A 22118-nucleotide genomic window follows, 5' to 3' on the forward strand; every position below is an offset into this window, starting at 1 on the left:
TGATTGGTCACCTCAGCTGCCACTCAGCGGCCGTGATGTTTACGGAAGTGCTGGCGGGAGGTGCGTCACGTGGTGGGAGCGGGTTGGCGAGCAGTGCTGGAGAACAGGAGGTTTCGGGTTCGAGTCCCAGCCTCGCCGTATGAGGGAGCACGCTTCGTTCTCCGCCCTTCCGCGCCTCACCTGGCAGTGTTAGGGTGTGGAGGTTTGGTTGTGAGCGTCTTTGTGCTCGCCCAGGTGCAATCCTGAGTAAAATCGGTGTAGGGCCCTTCAAATGGTGGGTGAACAGCTCTGGTGTCTGGCCTGGCCTCAGGCTTACCCTGCTAAAGTGGCTTCTTTAGGGCTACAACAGAGCCATGGAATAGTTTGTGTTGGAAGGAACCTTCAAAGTCATCTAGTCCAACCCCCCAGCAATGAGCTGGGACTGCCCAGAACCACAGCCAGCCTGGCCTTGAATGTCTCCAGGGATGGATGGCACATCCACCATCTCTCTGAACAACCTCTGCCAGTGTTTTACCACCCTTACTGTAAAGAACTTCTTCCTCACATTCAACCTGAATCTAACCTCTTTGATGGGAACAAACCTGCTAGATCTATTGTGCTCAACCCCCAGATGATGGGTGACAAGAAAGTGGGTTGTGGCAACTGTAACTATGGGGACGTGGTGGGGGTGTCTGGCTGGGCACATCCGGAGCAGGAATTCCAGCAGTATCCCTGCCCAGGAGAGCCCCTGCCAGCCTCCTCTGTGGGCATATTAGAATAAAACACCTCTTCCTTTGGTGTCTGTAAAGCACATTTTGGGTATGGTACCAGCAGCTCCTCACTGGGCCTCTCAATCAGAAGCAGGAGCGCACTGAGGGCCCTGATTCTCTGTGATTCGTGCTATATCCATATGGAAAATCAGAGGCTGGGTGACACAGTGCTTCCAGTGCTGGTGCTCAAGGAGAGACCTGCCCTTCTGCACGGGGCTATTTTCCCTGCTAACAGCAGCTTTACAGCATGCACTGAATTGCTGAACACATGTGCTGTTCTCATCTGGGGCTGGCCCCCGTGTGAGACCCCCAGAGATGGAGGTGAGGGAATGGGGAGGTTGATTCAGGCTGGCCTGGATGTTGTCTTAGTCATGGGGGAAAGTGCGAGTGTTGCAGCAGAGGAGTTTGGAAGATGGAGAGTACAATAATATTAGGGGAGAAGCTGCTGCCTGAGCAGTCACACAGCATCCAAGACTTCAGCTGCTAGAACTGGAGTCCCTTTGCAGCGGGCAGCTCCAGAGAGCTGATGGGTGCCCCTTTCAGCTCCTCACTCACACTCACTCACAAGCACACATCCTTCTTCTTCAGGCTCAACCCCACGTTTCCTGCAGCAGAGTCTCAATTGTTCGATTCCAGGAAAAAATTGCTTAATAACAGTGATACAGCAATGGGACAGGTCCCTCTGCCTCGGGGGGTGGACCCCAAACAAAGAAATCCCTGGGCAATTATTCCCTTATGATTTATGCACTCACCTCTCACATGTCTTTTTAGTCCAACAGCGATTTGTCGGTCTAGGGTCTTCTAACACCTTATTGGGTTCTTTCTCTGTGTTCATACAGACAGGCCGCTAACCTTACCTTGTTGAGTTGCAGCTTCTGCTGACAGTAGTAGCTCCTTCTGGTTTGTGCTTCTTGTGCACACTAAAAGAGTCCTAGACCTCAGATGAACATAAACCTAACAACTAAATCATCAGTATGTTATCATGCTTCTCACACTAAAAACAAAAGACAGCACTGTACCATCTCATAGGAAAATTACTAAGAAAACTAACTTTATCCAAGCTGAAAGCATATCTAGGAGAAAGACCACAGCTTACAGCCTGAGGCTTCAGCAAATCTAGCTGCTCATGCTAAACAAGTAAAGCTAAGCAAATAGCATACTAAACCACAAATTACTATAACTCTGACTCAAACAATTTAAAACTTATTTAAGCTGAATAACTAATATCCCTCAACAATAATTTCATAAGGAAGTAAGTTGCAGTACTTTCACTGCTCAAAGAACAAGACATTTTGTGGATGAGTATATGCAGGAAACAATTAACATTTACAATAATTAGTTTCTGTTGGGTTTCTGCTTGAAATGTTTATGGAATAGGATGCTAGATTCTGTTTAGAGCTAATACTGGTACAGATGAATTTTAATAACAAGATTCGTGTCTTAAATTTGCTCTGCTTTGCTTGGTGTAGGGTAGAAAACTGCTGCTACCTTGGAACTCATTCCACTAGCATTTTTTGTACAGTTTTAACAAGATCTTGTGAGCATTTCCACATCTTTCTTTAGAAATAGGTGGTAAAAAAACCACAAAGAGAGGAAATATCTGTAAGTGAAGTACAGCTCTTTCTCATTTTATTTGCATAGCAATGCAATGGATTTCACATGGTGAAGAGGTGTGGACAAGTGTTACCGTGGGTTGAATTCCCACCAAAATGTTTATATTGCAAGGATTACAATGGTTATAATAAAGGATTATATTGCATTAAGGGAGTTATACCCCTGGTCTGAGATTGCCTTTGATTGCTTTAAATTTAAAGTCAGTACGTGAATTTTCAGATAAATAAGCGGATCAGAGTTTGCCCAGGATGTAGTGTTTTGCTCCAAGCTGTGGTGGAAGTTAACGTTTCGGGATGTTTCTCTGTCGCCGGTCTTTATCCTGTTTCTTGCTTCCAACGTCGCCACCTAGTGATAAAAGGCGTGGAAAAAAACCCTCGTAGCTGTCCTGTAGTGCAGGAGACGGGAATAAGGTATTGCAGGGAGAATATTGTATGTGACTGAAGAAGATAAATAATAAATACGGGTTTTTCACTTAAATAACAGGAAGATTTACACTTATGAATACGGGCTTCTGAGGGACACCTGAGAAGCTTTTCCTATGCACAGCGCTGAAAGGTCTTGATTTTTCTGGTAACTTTTCAGGTGAGCCCCAGTCCCAGAGGAGCCTGCAGTGTGTGAAGTGTGAAGGTATGTTGTGTCCTCAGGTTTCACAAGCGGAATTTCAGGCAATAGACAGAAGTTTTCCAAACAGCCTGATTCTCCTCGAAGCTCCTGTTTCTCAAAATGTTCCCTACACATTAAGCAAACTCATCTGTCACGTCACAAATAAATGTGGTTGGTTTTCATGTGTGCCATAGCCTTTTTACTGGGCTTGTGGAATCACTGTGCCATGTAATGGCTTCTGCATTTCCCTAGTACTAAGCTTTCTATTTTACTGGGCTATTCCGGTTGCCTATAATTTTAAATAATAGAAAAATTCATATATTGGAAACTTGAATTTATTGTAAGTGGCAGCCCCTACTAGCCACTTCTGTTGCTACCTACTTTCACTGCTGTTTGCTGTGCTGCTTTCTAACCAATGTGTTAGTTGCCTGACTATTGCTATGTTCATACTGCAGTTTCTCTGAAGCTTGAGCTCTTCTGTTTTTCAGTGATGTGCAGGATTATATAGACATCCCTCCATAAAACAGGCGCTTCCTGCTTGGGGTATTCTCCTTTCCCAAAGGTAAGCAATGGGAAGCTCAGAGCCCACATTTCCCAGGGACTGTTTCCTGCAGCAGTGTAGCATTTGCAAGCCTTCTATGACTCCCAGGCATACTAGCATTAGGCTGGCTCATGCCCAAATAATAATGCTGGAATTTACACCACCAACAAAAAAAGCTCTTTTTTAAAGAGGAATGCATCCAAACTCACAAAGAGGTTAGGCCTGTCTGGAACTGGCACAGCAACTGATGTGGCTGTCCCTGACTGATAGATAACAATAGCTCAACAGGTTGCTAGAGCTGGAATGGCAAGCCACCTCTGAGTTTGACAAGAGGTTTAGCCAAGGGAACCCGCAACAATGAGCTCTAATGCATTTGAAATACATTTGCAGCCAGCACTAAGAGTTTCATCATTTCAGGTCCTTAAAAAGGAACTGTTCTTTTTACTGTTCACCAGTTTATACCAGTAGGGACTCCCTGTCCTTTCACCAGACACACTGCTCAGTCTATTTATGTCATGCATTAAATAGAGCCATAAATGAACCAGACAATAACTGTTTTATCACCAGAAAGAGCTGCTAGGACACATAGGGAGGCCCCAAATTAAGACTATGCCTGGAGTGTAGAAATTGAATACAGGATCATCTTCCTTTCTTTCATTCTTTTGTTCTTTCTCTTATTCTTTCTCTGTCTTTGTTGAATTCAACTTCCTACAGGGTATGTGAAGAGAATATTATTGGAGACTCATTTTCTTGCATTTCTCTGCCTCCTATTTGTCATCAATGGAAGACCATTTCCCTAATTTTATGGAGAATCCTTGCAAATGGTAAGCCTGCCCAAAAGCCCTGGTAGCTGTTGGCTGACTTTGACATGATCCTTGTAAGTTCTTGCTATTACTCTGTAGCCAGTAGCAACAGAGAAATTGTCCTTACTAGTTTAAATTTCTTAGAAGAAAATATTTAATATTCTATTTTAATGCATATTTTAAAGACACACATCTCCATTTAGATTTTTTTTAATTAAAAAGTTTTTAGTCCAGAGCATAAAGTTTTCAAACTAATTCTAAATGCCTTTTTTTCATACTTTTGTTAATAGTACAACTTTTCTCAGAGACTGGAATTCATTTCTGCACAGAAGCCTTTTTAGGGAATTAAATGGGGTTTATGAGATCCTTAATCCTGATTCCGGCTCTTTGTGCAGGGTTGAATTTCATAGAAAGTGAATTTCAGACAAAAGAGACCAATAGAGCTAGTATTTAATCTCTTTTTGAAACACTGAGAGCTTTCTGGTCTCATGAGATTCTGAAATCATGTTCCATATACAAAAGTTTTCTTTGTGTGACCTGCAGGCTGGAGCACAATGACTAGTTGACTTGCATGTTTATGTTGTCTGCAATGCCTTTGGGAGTTCTTGTTCCTGCTATTTAAACATCCTAATAATTGATATAACGTGTAGTTTACTTTCCCATTGTGTAAGTTAAAATCTTTTATCTTCAGTTCCTGAAGTACATGCAGTCTAATAGCAGGAAAGTACAAGGCTGAATGTAGTTAAGGTTCACTTGTCACTATTTGAAGATCACCCGTATTTTGCTCCAGTTCCACTCCAGTAAAACTCAGCTTATTCTCTTTTCACTACCATAAGATTTCAGGAATAGCCTGGTCTTTCTCAGTCACAAGGAGTATGAATTGCATCCTTCCATGTTGTACTAGGAGACTGAAATGTAAATAGGATTTGATGTTTATCTGGTGCTGGTATAAGATTGAGGCATTCCTACGCAATGCTACTGGAAAGATTCTGTTTGAATGAGGTTGATATTTACATAGCATTTGCCATAACTTGGCCATATTAATGTGCTGACTTTTGAGCAAGAACAATCCAAGGCATACATTAGAACATCCACAAGAGCTGTGTAGCAAAGGTCAGGGGTTTTGTGCAATGAAAGGAGTGGTATTTCATCCTACTTTCAGAGTTTTTCATCTTCATTTTGATATTTCTTTAAGAATTTACTGTTAGCTTTTGGGTGGTTTCTTTTCTCTTTGTCACAAACCACATATAATCGCTTGGCAGCAGTTCTATAGCTGGAGTACAGACTTTTGCCAGGAAGAATGTGATGAGTCATGATGTGTGACCAAAGTAGCTGTGCTATTAACATTGCTAAGAGTAGATGGAGTTCCACCCATTAAACTGTGCTTGGCTACTCTAATATATTTGACCTGGGACAGCAAAACTAACTAGCTCTCAGAATAAACTGTAGTGGCAAAAGTGTTTATCTGCTTGTATAAACTGTATCTGCACCCCACTTTTTACCACAATAATATACCAGAATTTCTATGCCTGCAAAGCCTCTCAGCTGTAAACTTAGCCTTTGTTTTTTGGCATGTCCTGATTAGCAGCTATTAATCTTCTTTTATGTCCTTCTTTTATGTGTTTCCTTGAATTATATATCAGAAAAGGAAGATAAAGTAAGTATTTAAACTATAATGAAAAGAGAACCTGACTGGTTAACCCAAGGTGCAGGTCCTACAATGAGAGTATCAAAGTATATGCAAATAAACTGAGTTCCCTGCAAATAACTTCTGATTGTGCTATTTATTTGTTATTTAATCGAGGGAATGAAGGTAAGGTAATCCTGTTTGTAAGGAGCTGTCAATTTGCATATTTTACCTGTAAAGGCTAGAAATGTAGTAAATTAATTTGCACAACAGCAAAGTCAGAATAAAGGATTTTTTTTTATCCCAGGGCTAATGGTTCTTTGCCAAGATTTACTGTTTGAAGGATAGTAAAGCACCTTTCATATGATGTTACCATTTGTATTCATATCCTTAGCACAAAGAAGAGATGCAGATAAGATACAATTGCAGACAGATTATGAGTTTTGGGTCTTAACCTACTGCCATTGGAGCCAATAATGAAAGTTCAGCTGACTTCAACCCTACAGACTCATATCCTGCACGATCAACACAGGAAAAAAATAATGCATGAAGAGATGCAGGTTTGAGTGGGTGCTTCTTGAAACAGATACACAATATATTTTAAAATGTAATTTTAATCCTAGACTTACACGTTTGGACTAGATAAAAAAGCAGATTATATGGAGAGTTCTTGCATTGTTAAATTAAAATAGAAAGTGGATTTTTGTTTAGGGATTCAACTCTGAAATGCTTATTTTCTTATTACTGTGAAATTTTCACATCTGTTCAGTGTCCTCCCAGCCTCCCCTTATATTCATGTGTATCTGCTGACCTCTCATTCAAGAGCTGACCTGTTATATAGCAATGCTGAATTTAGGGGCATGTTTTTAATGCTTAAAATTTGGGGATCTTTCAGCATAATTTGGGCTATATAGACAAAGAGTAGTATTATTGATATGTATTACGTATCAAATGTACTCAAAAGCTTAAAGGTCTTTTCCAATCTAAACGATTCTAAGATTCCACGAAATGCTGGTACCCAGTAAGTAATTAAAACATTACTTTCTTAAGCATAAGTCCTCTGTAAGTACAGTATTTTTTTGTTTTCTTAACAAAATATGTTCACTTATTGTCCTCAGTATAGGTAAAGTCTTTGCAGAGCAGATGGAGCAGTGGGGTTTTTCCTCTCCCTAGCTCTGTATTTAAAGTTTCTCATCCCCTCTACAATATATTTGTTCCTTCCCTCCAGAAATGGCCTTTGAGTTCACACAAGCTCAGCTACATGGTATGGAGGTTGGGATGTGGGTTCTGGTAAGCCAAAGGGAAAACCTAGATGAAAGTGCATTGCAAAACCTCCTGTCTTGAAATTCTGCCTTGAAATTCTCAAAACCACAGGACTTGGTAGAAGCCAGTACAGGAGCTCAGCTGCTGACATAATTCACTTCCTTTGAGATTATGTAGATCAGAAGTATCCTAACCTCTACCACCTTCCCCCACATCCCCAAACAATATGTAGTACAGAACATTTTCAGCAAGGTGAAATAGGCCTGAATAAAAAGACAAGCCACTTACTAAGTAAGCAGTCACAGGCTGAACTACCCCTGAACACTGTGAATGATGAAATAATTCGGTCATGTGAAAGGCCTCAAAGACCTGAGCCCTTAGATATATGGGTAAGATTTTCATCTTAGATTTCTGAGGCTAATGTAGTTTCTAAGTTCCTTTCCCATGACTTTTCTATTTCTGATGTTATCTAAGCATATGTGGCATACTTTCCCATTCAGATCCAGGGGCACATAGTTCATTAACTGGTGTCTTATATTTTAGCTACACAACATGCTTAAGAATTGTCACGGCTACTTTTGAAGCACTTGGGGATATTGTGGGAGGGAAAGTTCTTGGTAGGGAGTGTTGGGAAAGTTGCTTTGTTAGATATGGATGTCTGCCAGTAGCTCGACTTTAAAACTAGTGCTAACTGTAATTTTCAGTTGTTGAAAGGCTTTTGCATCCTCCTTTTTTGTGTAATTTGTCTTACTAAAAAAAAATTAAAAATTGATTATTACTTTTTATAAATTCCCATAAAAGATTTGGAGAGCTTAAACTTTCTTCTGTTGGAAGAGAAATCTCTCTTTCTGACCCTTGAGTTGCAAAGATAGCTATATTCAGTTGTGACCAAAACTGGTCACAATGATAAATTTCCTTAAGATTTTTATGATTACTTATACTAAACATGTTTTTTTTCCACTTGAATATAATGATACCATGCAATTACATGGATTTTTGCCTTCAAGTAAGGTGCCTCCTTCAACACCAGGGCATAAGCTCACTGTCCTGGACTTCAAGAGAGCAGACTTTGGCCTCTTCAGGAGCCTCCTTAGTAAGGTTCCATGGGATATAGCCCTAGAGGGCAAGGGGGCCCAAGACTCTTGGTTAACATTCAAGGATCACCTGCTACAAGCTCAGGAGTGCTGCATCCCGACCAGAAGGAAGTGCAGCAGGAGGGCCAGGAGACCTGCTTGGATGGCTAAGGAGCTGCTGAGAAAAATTCACAAGAAAAAAGAGGCTTATAAAAGGTGGAAACAAGGACAGGTGGCCTGGGATGAATACAGGGATGTTGTCCGGGAAGCTAGGGACCAAGTTAGGAAAGCTAAGGCCCAATTGGAGCTAAACTTGGCAAGGGATGTTAAAGATAATTGGAAGGGATTTTATAGGTATGTAGCGGCTAAAAAACAGACTAAGGACAATGTAGGCCCCCTCCGGAAACTTTCGGGAGAACTGGCTACACAGGACTTGGAGAAGGCTGAGGTTCTGAATGGCTTCTTTGCCACAGTCTTCACTGGCAAAGGCTCTGACAGCAGCACCCGAGGCTTGGAAGGCAGATGCAGGGACTGTGAAAACCTAGACCTTGGGCCCACTGTACGAGAGGATCTGGTTTGAGACCATCTTAAGAACCTGAACGTACACAAGTCCATGGGACCTGATGAAATCCATCCACGGGTCCTGAAGGAGCTGGCAAATGAAGTTGCAAAGCCACTGGCCATCATATTTGAAACATCATGGTAGTCAGGTGAAGTTCCTGATGAGTGGAAAAAGGGAAATATAACCCCCATTTTCAAGAAGGGGAAAATGGATGACCCAGGGAATTACAGACCAGTCAGTGTCACCTCTGTGCCTGGCAAAATCTGGGAGCAGATTCTCTTGGAAGGCATGCTGAGGCACATGAAAAAGAGAAAGCTGCTTGGTGACAGCCAGCATGGCTTCACTAAGGGAAATCCTGCCTGACCAATTTGGTGGCCTTCTATGATGGGGCTACAAAAGTGATGGACAGGGGTGGAGCAGTTGACGTCATCTACCTGGACTTGTGCAAAGTGTTTGACACTGTCCCACATGACATCCTTGTCTCTAAATTGGAGTGTCATCAATTTGATAGGTGGACCACTCGGTGGATAAAGAACTGGCTGGATGGTCGCACTCAAAGAGTTGTGGTCAACGGTTCAGTGTTTGGCTGGAGATCAGTAACGAGTGGTGTCCCTGAGGGATCGGTGTTGGGACCAGTCTTGTTTAATATCTTTGTCGCTGACATGGACAATGGAATTGAGTGTGCCCTCAGCCAGTTTGCCAATGACACCAAGATGTGTGGTTCTGTTGATACGCTGGAGGGAAGGAATGCCATACAGAGGGACCTTGACGCACTTGTGAGGTGGGCTGATGCCAGCCTCATGAAGTTTAACTATGACAAGTGCAAGGTCCTACACCTGGGTCGGAGCAATCCCAGGCACAGCTACAGGTTGGGCAAAAAGGAAATTCATGGTAGTCCTGCGGAGGACTTGGGGGTGTTAGTCAATGAGAAAATGACCACGAGCCAGCAGTGTGCACTCACAGCCCAGAAAGCAACTGTCTCGTGGGCTGCATCAAAAGGAGCATGACCAGCTGATGCGCGGATAGACTCCACAACTAGTTAAAGTTGTAAAGTAGGTATGCTTTTATTCAGCGCTGAGGTGCATGGGGATAGCTCCTGCAAATCATGCACACCTCAGGGTTGTTGTCCCTTTACATTTATTCTCTTAGACATGAGGTTGCTCAATCCGCCTATACATATTTATTATCTATCCCCGCTTTGTATTATAATGAGCCGGAAGGTCCTTTGCACTTGCGCAGTGCCCCTTCTGATCATGGGCAGGGGTCTCAGGATGAAGTAAATGAGTCTTCCTCCTGTGGGTAGGGGTCTTCAAGATGAAGTAAATGAGTCTTCCTCTTCTTAACCTTTACACCTTTTAACCTTCAGACCTGGCCTTAGGGTTTAGTGGGCGCCCAGTCTGCTTCTCCTGCCGCTTATCAGTAGGACTGAACATCTGTGCTTTTGTCATGGTCTTAAGGCTTGGTCGCCCAGTCTGCCTCTCCCAGGCTTATCAGCAGGCCCTTTCATCTGCTTTTGTCAGTAGAACTAGCATCTGCTTCTTCCCCTCCAGCAGTAATCAATGCCTTGGCAAGGTGGCAATGGCAGGTACTTAGGACAGACAATACTTCTGTTTAAGCAAAGGAATTCCTTTAACTCCCTTGTACAATTTCTCTGTATTACCCCCCTGTATATTGGTTACCCATGTATCACAGCAGGTCGAAGGAGGTGATCCTGCCCCTCCACTCTGCTCTTGTGAGACCTCACTTGGAGTATTGTGTGCAGTTCTGGTGTCCTCAACATAAAAAGGACATGGTACTGTTAGAAGAAGTCCAGAGGAGGGCCACAAGGATGATCACAGGACTGGAGCACCTTTCATATGAAGACAGGCTGAGAAAGTTGTGTCTGTTCAGCCTTGAGAAGAGAAGGCTGCATGGAGACCTCATAGCAGCCTTCCAGTATCTGAAGGGGGCCTACAGGGATGCTGGGGAGGGACTATTCATTAGGGACTGTAGTGACAGGACAAGGGGTAACGGGTTGAAACTTAAACAGCAGAGGTTTAGACTGGATATAAGGAAGAAATTCTTTCCTGTTAGGGTGGTGAGGTACTGGAATGGGTTGCCCAGGGAGGTAGTGAATGCTCCATCCCTGGCAGTGTTCAAGACCAGGCTGGATGAAGCCTTGGGTGATATGGTTTAGTGTGAGGTGTCCCTGCCCATGGCAGGGGGGTTGGAACTAGATGATCTTGAGGTCCTTTCCAATCCTAACTATTCTGTGATTCTATGATAACATATTTTGAGATTATGCTTTTCTTACAGTACTCATTTTTGTCTGCATTAAACTTAAGCATGTCACATTCAAAGTTGGTAAGATGGTAGTTAAATTAGGTGTTAAATTCCAAGCACCACATTTACAAAGTACTTAATACTGTTTGTAAACAGAAGGGCACAGAGCAGAACATCAGAATGTAATTGTATGAGTGCTGTGTCTCTGGTTTGCCCATGTGCTAGTGTAACTCAAACCATAATAAGGTGATACTAACTGCTTGCAGGAGGGGCACAGAAGGGGTATTTCAACTTTAGCTCGCTGTTGGTGTCCTGAGTATTCATTATTTGTATTAGAGAAGCACCTACCAGTTCACACAAAGCCCTTCAGTGTTAATTGATTACAATAAAAAGATGGTCTGTGTATCTTAGAACATACAATTTGAGGATTAATAAGGAGCATGGGTAAAAGAAATAGCCAGTTATTTATGATTGCAGTGATAGGCAAGGGTCACAGAACCACAGTTTTGTAAACATCGTGAATCAAATCTCAGAGAACTTTGGGATTCGGTTGTTGTTTCGGCTGAAAACAACATTTCTGTAGCCTTAAGTTATTAAATCACTCCCTGCTTCCTCTGACAGTGCCAGACAAGTAGGGAACATGGACAGTTATCTCAGCATTTCAGCTGGGGAGCTAGAGGAAAAGGAGTGGAGAGAAGCTCTTAAAAATTTAGTATGTACAGGATACAACTACTGTGCTTGTAAAGAAGATTTCATGCAAAATAAGCTGGCTTCGTATATGCATTCAGGCAAACTCAGGGTGACCACTTACTACACTCCACCATGATTAAACGATTAGTGCTGATAATATTTCCTGCAGCTGGAGAGATTTATGCTCTAAATTGGCTATAGTTTCTGCCCTCCTTTAGAGCCCTAGAGTGTTTTGCTTAGTCAAAATTGACAGCACTGTTTCAGTCAAGGCTATATTTAAGCAAACAGAAAAATTCTGCATAGTACCCTCCTCTAGATCTACAGTTGATCCTGTACTTGAATATTGTGTTAACATTCATTCAGATGGTGTTTTTGGTGTGATTGGCATTTGCTTTTCTCCCTGCTTGTCAGAGTTGGTAGGTGATGAAGGAAACTCTGAAGTGCAGGTTTGTGAGTTCTGCGTGTAACAACACATCTTCACCATCCCTGGTACTGTATAATCCCAGAGCTAGTGACTGCCAACCCTTTTATTCTGCTCTGCATCCCATACTTTATGGCATTTTGGGTCATATGGCTCCAAGTCTGGGTGCAAATGTGAGGGACATAACTCGGTTTTGGGTAATAGCAAAAAAGGTGGTCATGAGTCTGTTCATGTGATGTGCATGACTATTTTATATCTGTGCTTCTTAACAGAATAGCTCACATTGCACAGAGCAGAACAGCTCACTTCCACCTCAAAGGAAATCTGTGGATTAGTTTTGTAGGAAGAATACCTTTTTTCTTTGTGCTTTCTGTGGAGGCAAAAGGAATTAAACATATTGCAAGCATTGTTCTCTATGAGCTCTCACATAATATTTTTCCTAAACATGCTATTAATTGCAGAGATGTAAATCTCAGGAATCCATTTTGAAACAACTGAACAGTGTTTAAAAAAACTCTACATTCACCGTTTTGAACTTCTGAAAAATGAGGGGTTAAGGTCATTAGGCATTAGAGGCACATTTAGGGACTTGATTTCCCACTGAAATCCTGGTGTATCCTGCCCTGAGGCCTATATAAGTACTTTACTGTCAGTAATTTCAGTAAAAATTATATGCTTTAATGCTTCTGAGATTCTGAGCTTTGCTTCCTATCGTCTTTTTACATATTTTGGCATGAAAAGAAGCCTCACTTCCCTTGTGAGAGCAAATGGAACTGAGTCACAGAAATTGTGGCATGGTAACACGCCCCAGGCTAAGCAAGTGGTAATGTAGAGGGTCTTTGTGTGGTCAGGAGACCAGGGGAGCAGTAGAATCATGGTGGCTAACAGTGGAAGGAACAGGAACTATGGATATTTCATAGTGATATAGCATAGTAAGATTGTTATGGAGTACAGGTTTTCTAGCACGCCCTGGGTATTGCACAGCAGGTGTTGCAGGCTCTGGGCCCTAAACTGGGTTGTGAAAGGAGGAGGAAACAGAGGAAAAGTCCTGGAGAATGGTAAGGAAGAAACTCAAGTTGCTTCCCTTGCACATTTACCTATGATTAGATGTACATGATCGAGGGTAGAGGGCAGTGCTGCTTGTTGGGAAAGCAAAGCTTCAAAAGCAATACTCCCACTGCTAGAAAACACCTGACCCATTGACTGGGGCCAGAGCTCCCATGAACTGCAGAGTTTGGGTTGTGTCCTCCTCCCCTATGACAGTGGCTCAGGGGCACCTGGCAGGTCTTTGCTTCAGCTGCTTCTGCTGTGTCAACAGACGGAGAACAAGTGACCCAGAACAAGCCCTTTTCTTAACTGCTAACATAAAGTATTTTTTACCTTTCACCGTGTATGCAGTTTTATTGCTTTCTTGTTAGAGTGTGGTTCTAGAGGAGGAATTTGAACAGCGGTTTCAGCATGGGAAGTTATATTTTATAACAGCAGTCTTTTAAAATAGGCATTTAAAGCAGGGTTTTAAAAGCAATTTTTGAGGAAAGGGGAAAGAACTGTTATGATGGGATAATTTAATGATAACCCTTCCTCATTAGTTGGCAGGTGCTGATTTATCTTTCTCTGGTGCACTTACTTTAGATTGTGTAACGCTGATTATATTTTGGGACAGAGCTGGATTTCTGGATTTATTCAATATAGTCTCAGGAAATTGCTGCCTTGCTGGATTTGCTCTGATTTGATGAAAAAGCAGGAGTTAGTGAAGAAATGCAGTGGTTTGGGAGCTATTTAATAAATGGGTTTACCAAAAAGGAGAGAGATTTTGTACAAAACTTTTTATAGCAATGGGTTAGTTGAAATTAACTCCTGAAAGTAAAAACTGCTCAGAGCATTTTTCAAAATTACAAAGATATTAATTCAATATTTTTTACGTTGAGAAAGCCCTGCCTTATGTTCCAAAATAATTTGGTTTGAAACTGGGGGTTATTGATAACATACAAAACTTACTAGGAATCACACCTTCAAAATTACCCAATAAAATGTTTTGTACCTTGCATCAGCCCCTGCCATTTTGGTTAATCTTTCTTTCTGTTCAGATTTAAGGGAGTTTGTAATATTTTTTAGGTTTTGCCTGTTCCTCACAGTTTGGAATAAGATTTATTTTTAACAAGTTTCAAAGCTTCTCTCATTAAATAGGCCAATTCCCACTGGTCCTATTAGAATGAAACAGCACTGAAAGGAAACCAACAAAAAAGTCTGATTGCTTGTCTGTAAATCTACAGCCTTGGGAGATGGGTTAGAGAGAGAGAGGGACATGGAGAAGGGGAAGGATAGAGAAAATGACCATATGTGTATTCATAATCCGATGTGATGTAAGATAAATTAAACTGCATGGGAGCTTTGCTTTGTAGCAGATCAAAGAAACAGAGAAAGGGCCTGAAAACCAGAACTGTAGTTCACAAGACTGCTGAATTTGCAGAATAATCGGGGGTTTTATTATCCCAGGATCCAAAAAGCCAGTTCTGCTTATGCTTAGTCCTGAAGGAACCTGCTTGCTGGAACTGGGGCCATGCTCTGGGAGCTCCCCAGGCAGGGACTGTCACTTTATTTAATGGATTGATCCTTTCTGGTTCTGGTGCAGTGCTGAAACAAAGTAATTGGAAAACAGACTCAAGAGTCATCAAATGTGAAATATATGTACCCAGAAAAGCCGGTTGGGGCTGTCAGTCCGACTCCAGCCCAAAGCCGGAAGTGGATGGAACAACTCCCAGTGACTTGTAGTGCGCTTGCAGTAGCTCATGCTATGAGCCAAAATACATTAGTGTTTGCTTTAGGCTTCTTTTATATACTCCCAAGTACCATGACTTCTAGTAAATATTTGGCTGTACTGCACAGTCTATCTTATTCCAAGATTACTTGGGGGTTTTAGGTGCTTGGGAGTGCTTTTCCTGACATTAACCTTGTTTGTGCTATGTATTGTACTTACACTGCAAAATGCCTTTCTTCTGTGTTTTCAGAGAGTTCTGTGCGTGCATTTTTACATCAAACCTTTAATACGCTGTCCTGGGCAACTCTGTCCCCAGTTCAGCAAAGCAAAGCACCTGAGTACTGCACAAATCCTGCTGACTTCTCAGGCCGAAGTGAAGACTGTTGAAAAGGTTTCCTCAGCCTTCAACTACTGCGGGAAAACTGCTGAGGGAGGAACAGAGGGGAAACTGCAAGCGCAGGAGTAAAAGGTGCGCTTGTCATTCTACAGCATTAGCTTTGCCCAGTAGATGGCATCTGAAACCCGCGCACTGTGAGCTGCTCTGCACAGCATTGTAATGAGCCTCAATTTTCCTCCTGAAGTGGTTTTTAGTTAACACATAGCCTATGTTTTCATTAGTACCGGCCAAATGAGGTTACTTTGACCTTGATTAATAAAATGTATAATCATTTTGGAAATATTTGGAGCCGGAGACCTGCCAATTGCTTTTCTCCCCCACTCCGGGTTGTGCAGTAATCAATACAACAGAATCTAAATTGCAAATTACTCGAAGTGGATTGCATTGCACATCTCCCTCTTAGCCTCCCTTCCTGCCTCCCCCCTCATAATTCAATCCATCCTGGAAATGATTTGCAGTTGGGGATGAGGAAACAATAAGCCAAACTTGCCCTTTCTTGTTACCTTTCAAGGAGAATAAGCACTGCAAATGTACACAAAATCACTGCTGCCACCGCAGGCGGCATTAATCAGAAGCTTGCCAGGAGCAGGGCCTCTGCTTTGGCACAGCCCCAGGCCAACCGGGAGCCTTTCAGCGCCTCATTTAAAACCGTTTGCGAACTGCCACCGGCGCTGGGCCGAGCGGCGGCGGCCTCTTCCCGGTGCAAGGCCGAGCTCTGCCGGCAAGGGGCGCTGCTGTACCGCGGTCCTCGGCCGCACCTCTGGGACAGACCGCATTCTCTCATACCTCTATCCCAGCGTCCTCCCAGAGCCGCATCCCCTCAGATCAGCATCCTTGCATCCCCGCATCCCTCCAGCCCCTCATACCCACATCCCTGTATTCCCACATCCCCCCAGCCTTGCATCCCTGATGCCCCACAACACGCCAGCATTGCAACCCCACTGCTCCACTACCCTTCATCCCCTTATCCCTACTGCCCTGCATCTCTGCATCCCCACTGCTCCACTGCCCCACATCTCTGCATCCCCACTGCCCCACATCCCTGCATCTGTGCATCTCTGTATCCCCACTGCCCCACTGTCCCTCATCCTCGTATCCCCACACCCCTGAAGCCCCAATGCCTTACAGCCCCACTGCCCTGCAGCATCACTGTTATGATATCCCTCTGCCCTGCATCACTGCTGCCCCAGCCTCACTGTCCTGGTGCCCTGCAGTCTCATGGCCCCATTGCCTGTCTGCCCCAATGCCCCTCTATCCCACAAGCCCACTTCCTGTAGGAAGCAGGCACATCCTGGAAGCAGGTTAACTGTATTCATGTTTTGCATGTTAAATCTGTCATGTTCTTCTATAAAAATCAAATATCCTCCTGGCTTAATATTGAAATACGTGCTTTAAAGGTGCACCTAAAACCAAGATTTGCTATAGCTGCTGCAGGAGATGTTTTCTGCAGTACATCTGTGGTTGTGTCATCTCTGTGTTTCTGTTTGTTGCATGTATTTAATGATAATTAACTGATCAGTGGAGCACTTGAACTCGTTTTTAACTCCAAGTGTACAAGCAGCCTGGCTGCAGTCAGCAATTCCAATTTAAGCACTTCAGGTTAATCATGTACTTAAATGCTTGACTATGTCTTCAGTCACTACATTACAATGCTTGCAGAGGAACTGCAAAAAGTATAATGATTAAACTTGAGTTAGGAGAGTTCAGGCTGAGATCAATCTGTGCCTCTGGAACAGGATAACAATGGGAGAGTCCCGCTGGGCACAGGGTCCTGGATTAGAGGATCCAAACATGAGATCAGTGTTGATCTCAGTAGTCTGTCTGAAGATTAATGGCACTGCTCCGCTGAAGGGGCTGTCACAGCATGTTGTAAATCCACTCTCATGTCATGTGTAGATGCTAAAGAAGCTGCAAAATGCTTCAACAGAGCCTCAATGTACACAAATGGCCAATTTCAGCATGGGATTCTCTGCTTACATACATTCCTCCCACAGCTTCAAACACCATCAGACTTTGTGTAAGCTGATCTGAGTGGAAGTCAGCTGACATTGATTTAAAAGGATAATCTCTACAAAAGTATTGACCTCTTTATACAAAAGAACTAAAAAGAACAGCAGGTAACTTGCTGTGTGAAACCAGCTCCTGGGGCATTCACAGGCTTTGTATGGCCTGAACCAAACTCCTGCCATGTGCTAAGCCCACTCTGGATATGTGGCAACCACCTACATGAATGCTGTATCATCTGTTCTGCAAAGCAGGAGCCTGAATTTCAGTGTTCATATGCTCAAATCTTGATGAGACGTCAGCATTAGCCAAACCTAGGAGAAGGTGGAAAGGAAACAAGGTATTGGTAAGGCAGCACAATATGCAGGGGAAGAATAGATTTTACATACTGTATTAAACAGCATAGTAATGAACACGCTGTGGAGGTAGGTGGCTGGGAAAGAGCAAGAAGCATCTGCTTCACCCTGATTTAGAGGTGGACAGAATATAAGGGTCCTCAACTAGACAGTTGGAACAATGAATCATAGTAGGCTAAAGTCCCTCCTTGGCCACTCGAAGGTAATATTGGACCTCAGCAGCTTCAGTAATATCAGGAAATATTTTCATTATGTATGTAAGATAATGTCTATCTCAATCTATCTCAATCCAGTCAAGTGGCTGGTCTGTGAAATGAAGGCTAAATCAAATGGAGTTAACCTATTATTTGGCTCAGTATTGATGCAAGTTCTGTTTAATACCTTCATCAATGAGCTGGATGAGGGGATCGCGTGCACCCTCAGTAAGTTTGCAGATGACACCAAGTTGGCTGGGAGTGTCGTTCTGCTGGAGGGTAGGAAGGCTCTGCAGAGGGATCTGGACAGGCTGGATCCATGGGCTGCTGCCAGTGGTATGAGATTGAGCAAGGCTCAGTGCCAGCTCCTGCCCTTGGGTCACAACAACCCCATGCAAAGCCACAGGCTTGGGGAAGAGTGACTGGAAAGCTGGAAAAGGACCAGGGGGTGCTGGTCAACAGCAGCTGAACGTGAGCAGCTTGTGCCCAGGCAGCCAAGAAAGCCAACAGCATCCTGACCTGTATCAGCAATAATGTAGCCAGCAGGACCAGGGCAGTGATCATTCCCCTGTACTGGGCACTGGTGAAACTGCGCCTCAAATCCTGTGTTCAGTTCTGGGCCCCTCATTACAAGAGAGACATTGAGGTGAAAGAATGGGTCCAGAGAAGGGCAATGGAGCTGGTGAAGGGCCTGGAGCACAAGTGTGATGAAGAACAGCTGAGGGAACTGGTGGTTCTTAGTCTGGAGAAAAGGAGGCCCAAAGGAGACCTTATTGCTGTCTAAAGCTACCTGACAGGAGGTTGTAGCCAGGTGGGTGCTGGTCTCTTCTCCCAAGTAACAAGCAATAGAACAAGAGGAAATGGCCTCAAGTTGGACCAGGGGAGGTTTAGATTAAATATTAGGAAAAAAATCTTCCCCAGAAGGGTTGTTAAGCATTGGAACTGGCTGCCCAGGGCAGTGGTGGAGTCACCATCCCTGGAGGTATCTAAAAGATATAGTGCATGTGGCACTTAGACGCATAGTTTTGTGGTGGACTTGGCAGTGTTAGGTTTGTGGTTGGACTCGATGATGTTAAAAGTCTTTCCCAACCTAAATGATTCTATGATTCCATGATTCCATGATTCCATTGAATGCTCTAGAATTTAGTCAGAGGCAGGCATCTGGTAAACATTAATAACTTGTTTTGCTATTGGAATGCAATTTATAGCAAATTATTTTCTATTGTGTTAAAGTGAGCTCATAAGGTAAATGAGAAACTGACTCAAAATACTTTGCTTTGTAGATAAGCACTCAAAGCAACAAAAATGCTCAATAGTTTTAATGAATATAGTTTTAACAAAGTTGAGTACTGTCTTCTGATTCAAATGGATAGCTCAGAACTACCCAGAAACCTCACTTTCTTCTGCATCTACTTCTATTTTTGATCTAATATTTTGTTTAGAAAGTGTGATCAGATTATTTTCTCTCGCGCAGCTGAAAAACCAAGGCAGAATCCTGCAGGAGTTCATCTCAGTGATGTGTAAAGTTACCAGAGCTGTTGTAGTTTCCTTAATTTCAGGGTAGTACAAAATGTAAATTGGCCAGAATACTCTGGAGAGTTTCTTTTGGGAGTTCTCATGGAACCTGCCATGTCTCACACTTCTGATTCCCTCCTGTTTGCAATGCGTGTGCAACACAGTGCTGCAGCCTGTCTCCCTGACTGCTATTTTTTTAACCTAACTCCAAGCACCTACCCTGCAGAGATCCTTTCTTTTTTCTGAGCTGATTTGTTCAGGCTCCTTTTCTAGTCCATGGAAACAAGAAAAAGGCATTTTTAGGGCATGAGTCACCTTACTGAAATGTACACAACTAAATGAGGTAGAATGCTTTTGAATTAACAGTCAATGGGGAATGTTCCAGGTTCAAGGCACTGAGAATCAGGGAAAGAAGGATTTCAGCATTGTAGTTTTATTTCTTTCTGCAAAATGCTTTTGACAAACTCTTCGTTATAGCTGTTGTGAAAACAGAACTCATTAATAACCCTCAGGTTTGGATAGGGGTGTCACACTGGCTAGGTAAATACAGGGATAGCTAGGCAGCAAAAATAATCAGGATGAATCACAAGTCTGTGCATCAAAATTAAGGTTCATTAATCTCAGAATGGAAATTAGACTAATGTGCTCAGTGTACAGACAGCCTGATTTTATCAGTGCCATTGACACTGTTCTTTCCTTGAGGACAGGTAGAAATCCTGGGGAACCCATCTTCCCACGCCATGGGCAGAGAAAATGCTGCTCCGAGATCCCGGATTCAGTAATAAACATACCTGCTCCATAACTCTCTTTGAGTTGTAGAGTCTGATTCCATGCTTCTCTGACAGGCTACAAGCAAGCCAGCATTTCCATGCTATATTAGACATAAAAAAGTTTCTCTCGCATCATTAAGGCATAAGATGAAACACAGCCTTTTGGGGAAGAGACATGACTAAAAGTGTCATGAGATCTGTGATCTCTTCCCATCTCTCCCTCAAGTCTCCTCAGCTTACATTTTCAGATGTGAGTGGCTAGATTTAAATAGCTAAAGCTGTAGGCAGAGAGCACAGACAAATGACTGTATTTTTTAGGACTGCTGAGTCGCCAAAGCCGAGTTTGAAAATTAAGCCTGTAACTCATTAATGCTTGGAACTTGTTATGAAAGCCAAAGGAAGGGACTGTACAAGTACCAAAAATAATTATACTCTAACTATTACAGTGTCAGAAAAAGATCATTCTGAAAGATCTGCGGCCTATTTGTTATTTTTAAGACTAGAAAGGCATCAGTAATCAAAAAATGCCTCCAAAATCTCCTTGAAATGTTACAAAGCCACAAAAAGCTCAGCTAAACCTGGAGTGGTTCATTCAACAGGATATTCAAAGACAGGCTTCCAGCAGGTTCAGGTTTATTACATCCTGAGCTAACTCATCCACTGAGAATCTCACTTTTCTGGCCCACCTGGTAGAGCTGCTGTATGAGGACCACAAAACGTCCCAGATCACATCTCAGTTGTTCTTAATGTGCATTTTGGCCTGCGCAGGGGACAGTGCTAATTGGTTAAGTATGTTCTAGTGTCTGGCCACCAGCTGCCAGACACAACATTGAGCACTGCTGCCTTAATGCTGTTTGTTACAATCAGTTAATTTGTCTGGATTATGAACTCTTCTGCCATCAGGAAGAGAAAAGCACTTTAAGGCTATTTCAATCCGTCTGCTCTGCCTTTCCCTGTCAAAAGTCTAATTTGCAATTAGGAATTTCAGCAGCACTTTCATGTGCTCGGAAATCAGCAGAGCAAAGCTTCCAGAGAGATTTATTTCCCATAGAAATGGAGGAATCAGCAATTCCCAAGGAGATGGTCTTTATCAGAAGTTAGTAAATTGTTAACATTGTTGTCTTTTATGGAGCTATAAATGTGCACTGAGCGGAGTTATCTCACATGGCTGGTTCCTTTCTCAGGCTGAGCCTAGTGATGAGGCAGGAGGCAGCTGCACTGCCATGGGATCAGGAAAGAGATCTCTGTTGGGAAGCCCAAAGCTCAGGATAGTCCTGCCCTCAATGATGATGCCCTAATAGTGTGCTGGTTAGTGTAAAATAGGGATTGAATGTGTCAAATCCTTCTTGCTTCCAATGGGGGAGATGCTGCCAGAGCTATCCCGCTGCTCTTGTAGCTGTGCCTTTGCTTCTTAAGTTATGATCCTTGTAGCTGAGCTTCCTGATTTATGAAGACCCTAATGATAAGATTTATAAATGGTGAATTACCTCCTGGAAAAGTGCTAATTTTCTACAGTTCCCATTTATTTCTTCTGAAACCAGCAATCCTTTGTTTATTAGTTCTGTTGTTATTATTATTGGTACAATGCAAATTCCTTCCAAATGAGTGATCTGTACTTCTAACAGTGTTGTTTTATAATTAAATCCTGGGGCCATGCTTTCTAAGGGGTTTCAATCCAAGGAGTAATTACTTATTGAAATAATCTGTAAATAAAGAAGACAGGGATACTGCATGAACATGTAAAGTAGCAATCATATTCTTACAGGTAAAAGTCCTTGTTCCTTTCTCTCTCTGAACTGGTTGCCTTGAGCCCTTTCCTATTCAGTGGAGGGAAATGAAATATTCCAGGGTGCAATTCCTGTTGGCCTAAAGCAGATATCTAAAACATACTGGATAATTCATGCCCTAAAAGTACC

This window comes from Melopsittacus undulatus, chromosome 2 (assembly GCF_012275295.1).
Source record: "Melopsittacus undulatus isolate bMelUnd1 chromosome 2, bMelUnd1.mat.Z, whole genome shotgun sequence".
NCBI lineage: Eukaryota > Metazoa > Chordata > Aves > Psittaciformes > Psittaculidae > Melopsittacus > Melopsittacus undulatus.